The sequence below is a fragment of the Triticum urartu genome, chromosome 4, assembly GCF_003073215.2.
Source record: "Triticum urartu cultivar G1812 chromosome 4, Tu2.1, whole genome shotgun sequence".
In the NCBI taxonomy this organism is placed as follows: Eukaryota; Viridiplantae; Streptophyta; class Magnoliopsida; order Poales; family Poaceae; genus Triticum; species Triticum urartu.
The window spans coordinates 592,309,253-592,315,019 of record NC_053025.1 but is presented as its reverse complement, the minus strand read 5'-3'; positions in this window follow the sequence as shown (position 1 = coordinate 592,315,019).

Here is a 5,767-nt window from a genome sequence, read left to right as displayed (position 1 = left end):
TTCTCACCCGTAGCGATGCTTAAGTCTGTCCGAATCATGTTAGCAATTGCCGCATTTTATGATCATGAAATTTGGCAAATGGATGTCAAAACTGCATTCCTGAATGGATTTCTGGAAGAAGAGTTGTATATGATGCAACCAGAAGGTTTTGTCGATCCAAAGGGAGATAACAAAGTGTGCAAGCTCCAGCGATCCATTTATGGACTGGTGCAAGCCTCTCGGAGTTGGAATAAACGCTTTGATAGTGTGATCAAAGCATTTGGTTTTTGTACAGACTTTTGAAGAAGCTTGTATTTACAAGAAAGTGAGTGGGAGCTCTGTAGTTTCTGATATTATATGTGGATGACATATTATTGATTGGAAATGATATAGAATTTCTGGATAGCATAAAGGATATTTGAATAAGAGTTTTTCAATAAAGACCTCGGTGAAGCTGCTTACATATTGGGCATTAAGATCTATAGAGATAGATCAAGACGCTTAATTGGACTTTCACAAAGCACATACCTTGACAAAGTTTTGAAGAAGTTCAAAATGGATCAAGCAAAGAAAGGGTTCTTGCCTGTGTTACAAGGTGTGAAGTTGAGTAAGACTCAATGCCCGACCACTGCAGAAGATAGAGAGAAAATGAAAGATGTTCCCTATGCTTCAGCCATAGGCTCTATCATGTATGCAATGCTGTGTACCAGACCTGATGTGTGCCTTGCTATAAGTCTAGCAGGGAGGTACCAAAGTAATCCAGGAGTGGATCACTGGACAGCGGTCAAGAACATCCTGAAATACCTGAAAAGGACTAAGGATATGTTTCTCATATATGGAGGTGACAAAGAGCTCATCGTAAAAGGTTACGTTGATGCAAGCTTTGACACTGATCCGGACGATTCTAAATCGCAAACCGGATACGTGTTTACATTAAACGGTGGAGCTGTCAGTTGGTGCAGTTCTAAACAAAGCGAGTACATAGCTGCTTCGGAAGCAGCAAATGAAGGAGTCTGGATGAAGGAGTTCATATCCGATCTAGGTGTCATACCTAGTGCATCGGGTCCAATGAAAATCTTTTGTGACAATACTGGTGCAATTGCCTTGGCAAAGGAATCCAGATTTCACAAGAGAACCAAGCACATCAAGAGACGCTTCAATTCCATCCGGGATCTAGTCCAGGTGGGAGACATAGAGATTTGCAAGATACATACGGATCTGAATGTTGCAGACCCATTGACTAAGCCTCTTCCATGAGCAAAACATGATCAGCACCAAGCTCCATGGGTGTTAGAATCATTACTGTGTAATCTAGATTATTGACTCTAGTGCAAGTGGGAGACTGAAGGAAATATGCCCTAGAGGCAATAATAAAGTTATTATTTATTTCCTTATATCATGATAAATGTTTATTATTCATGCTAGAATTGTATTAACCGGAAACATAATACATGTGTGAATACATAGACAAACAGAGTGTCACTAGTATGCCTCTACTTGACTAGCTCGTTAATCAAAGATGGTTATGTTTCCTAACCATGAAACAAAAGAGTTGTTATTTGATTAACGGGATCACATCATTAGGTGAATGATCTGATTGACATGACCCATTCCATTAGCTTAGCACCCGATCGTTTAGTATGTTGCTATTGCTTTCTTCATGACTTATACATGTTCCTATGACTATGAGATTATGCAACTCCCGTTTGCCGGAGGAACACTTTGTGTGCTACCAAACGTCACAACGTAACTGGGTGATTATAAAGGAGCTCTACAGGTGTCTCCAAAGGTACATGTTGGGTTGGCGTATCTTCGAGATTAGGATTTGTCACTCCGATTGTCGGAGAGGTATCTCTGGGCCCTCTCGGTAATGCACATCACATAAGCCTTGCAAGCATTGCAACTAATGAGTTAGTTGCAGATGATGTATTATGGAACGAGTAAAGAGACTTGCCGGTAACGAGATTGAACTAGGTATTGGATACCGACGATCGAATCTCGGGCAAGTAACATACCGATGACAAAGGGAACAACGTATGTTGTTATGCGGTCTGACCGATAAAGATCTTCGTAGAATATGTAGGAGCCAATATGAGCATCTAGGTTCCGCTATTGGTTATTGACCGGAGACGTGTCTCGGTCATGTCTACATTGTTCTCGAACCCGTAGGGTCCGCACGCTTAAGGTTTCGATGACAGTTATATTATGAGTTTATGAGTTTTGATGTACCGAAGTTAGTTCGGAGTCCCGGATGTGATCACGGACATGACGAGGAGTCTCAAAATGGTCGAGACATAAAGATTGATATATTGTACGGCTATATTCGGACACCGGAAGTGTTCCGGGTGATTTCGGAGAAAACCGGAGAGCCGGAGGGTTACCGGAACCCCCCCGGGAGAAGTAATGGGCCATATGGGCCTTAGTGGAGAGAGAGAGGGGCTGCCAGAGGTGGGCCGCGCGCCTCCTCCCCCCTGGTCCGAATTGGACTAGGAGAGGGGGGGGGGGGCGGCGCCCCCCTTTCCCTCTCCCTCCCCACTTCTTTCCCCCTCCTAGTAGGAGTCCTACTCCTACTAGGAGGAGGACTCCTCCTACTAGGAGGAGGACTCCTCCTGGCGCGCCTATAGGGGCCGGCCGGCCTCCTCCCCTTGCTCCTTTATATACGGGGGCAAGGGGGAACCCCTAAACACACAAGTTGATCCACGTGATCTTATTCTTAGCCGTGTGCGGTGCCCCCTTCCACCATAATCCTCGGTAATACTGTAGCGGTGCTTAGGCGAAGCCCTGCGACGGTAGAACATCAAGATCGTCACCACGCCGTCGTGCTGACGGAACTCTTCCCCGACACTTTGCTGGATCGGAGTCCGGGGATCATCATCGAGCTGAACGTGTGCTAAAACTCGGAGGTGCCGTAGTTTCGGTGCTTGATCGGTCGGGCCGTGAAGATGTACGAGTACATCAACCGCGTTGTGCTAACTCTTCCTCTTTCGGTCTCCAAGGGTACGTAGATCACACTCTCCCCTCTCGTTGCTATGCATCACCATGATCTTGCATGTGCGTAGGAAATTTTGAAATTACTACGTTCCCCGACATGCACAACCCCGATGACAAGCCAAGCAATTTTTTCATACTTTTGATGTTCTCAAACCTTTTCAATCTTCAGGCAATACATGAGCGTGAGCCATGGACATAGCACTATCTACCGTCGCAGGGCTTCGCTTAAGCACCGCTACAATATTATCGAGGATTATGGTGGAAGGGGCACCGCACACGGCTAAGAATATGATCACGTGGATCAACTTGTGTGTCTAGGGGTGCCCCCTTCCCCCGTATATAAAGGAGCAAGGGGAGGAGGCCGGCCGGCCCCTATTGGCGCGCCAGGAGGAGTCCTCCTGTGGAGAAGACGAAAAGGAGAAAATAGTCTCACATCAAGTAGGATTATCAACGGGCTATGGAGATGCCCATCAATATATATCAATGTGAGTGAGTAGGGATTGCCATGCAACAGATGCACTAGAGCTATAAGTGTATGAAAGATCAACAAAAGAAACTAAGTGGGTGTGCATCCAACTTGCTTGCTCACGAAGACCTAGGGCATTTTGAGGAAGCCCATCATTGGAATATACAAGCCAAGTTCTATAATGTGAAATTCCCACTAGTTTATGAAAGTAACAACATAGGAGACTCTCTATCATGAAGATCATGGTGCTACTTTGAAGCACAAGTGTGGTAAAAGGATAGTAACATTGCCCCTTCTCTCTTTTTCTCTCATTATTTTTTATTTGGGCCTTTTCTCTTTTTTATGGACTCTTTATTTATTTATTTATTTTTCGTCCGGAGTCTCATCCCGACTTGTGGGGGAATCATAGTCTCCATCATCCTTTCCTCACTTGCGACAATGCTCTAATAATGATGATCATCACACTTTATTTATTTACAACTCAAAAATTACTACTCAATTCTTAGAACAAAATACGACTCTATGTGAATGCCTCCGGCGGTGTACCAGGATGTGGAATGACTCATGAGCGACATGTATGAAAGAATTATGAACGGTGGCTTCGCCACAAAGCAATATGACAATGATGTAACGTGTCATAACAAACGGAACGGTGGTAAGTTTCATGGAAATATATCTCGGAATGGCTATGGAAATGCCATAATAGGTAGGTATGGTGTCTGTTTTGAGGAAGGTATATGGTGGGTTTATTGTACCGGCGAAAGTTGCACGGTACTATCGAGGCTAGCAATGGTGGAAGGGTGAGAGTGCGTATAATCCATGGACTCAACATTAGTCATAAAGAACTCACATACTTATTGCAAAAATTTATTAGTTATCAAAACAAAGTACTACGCACATGCTCCTAGGGGGATAGATTGGTAGGAAAATACCATCGCTTGTCTCCGACCGCCACTCATAAGGAAGACAGTCAATAAATAAATCATGCCCCGATTTCATCACATAACGGTTCACCATACGTGCATGCTACGGGAATCACCAACTTTAGAACAAGTATTTCTCAAATTCACAACTACTCAACTAGCATGACTCTAATATCACCATCTTCATATCTCAAAACAATCATCAAGTATCAAACTTCTCATAGTATTCAATGCACTTTTTATGATAGTTTTTATTATACCTATCTTGGATGCCTATCATATTAGGACTAATTTCATAACCAAATCAAATTACCATGCTGTTTTAAAGGAATCTCAAAATAATATAAGTGAAGCATGAGATATCAATAATTTCTATAAAATAAAACCACCACCGTGCTCTAAAAGATATAAGTGAAGCACTAGAGCAAAATTATCTAGCTCAAAAGATATAAGTGAAGCACATAGAGTATTCTAATAAATTCCGATTCATGTGTGTCTCTCCCAAAAGGTGTGTACATCAAGGATAAGTGTGTCAAACTAGAAAGTAAATACTCAAATCATACAAGACGCTCCAAGCAAAACACATATCATGTGGTGAATAAAAATATAGCCTCAAGTAAAGTTACCGATGGAAGAAGAGGAAAGAGGGGATGCCTTCCGGGGCATACCCAAGCTTAGGTTTTTGGTTGTCCTTGAATTTTACCTTGAGGTGCCTTGGGAATCCCCAAGCTTAGGCTCTTGCCACTCCTGATTCCATAATCCATCAAATCTTTACCCAAAACATGAAAACTTCACAACACAAAACTTCAACAGAAAATCTCATGAGCTCCGTTAGTATAAGAAAACAAACCACCACTTAAGGTACTGTAATGAACTCATTCTTTATTTATATTGGTGTTAAACATTCCAACTTCTTTATGGTTCATACCCTCCGATATTAGCCATAGATGCATCCAAATAAGCAAACAACACACGAAAAACAGAATCTGTCTAAAAACAGAACAGTCTGTAGTAATCTTTAGGTTACGAATACTTATGTAACCCAAACAATTCTGAAATAATTTGATGGACGTGAGGAATTTGTCTATTAATCGTCTACAAAAATAATCAACCTAGTCGCACTCTCCAGTAAAAAATGGCAGCAAATCTCGTGAGCGCTAAAGTTTCTGTTTTTTACAGAAAGATCGCAAAAACTTCCCCCAAGTCTTCCCAAAGGTTCTACTTGGCACAAACACTAATTAAAATCATAAAACCACATCTAAACAGAGGCTACTTGAATTATTTATTGAATAACATCAAGGAAAAATATTTGGTTGTCTCCCAACAAGCGCTATCATTTAACGCCCCTAGCTAGGCATTGATAATTTTAATGATGCTCACATGAAAGACAAGAATTGAAGCACAAAGA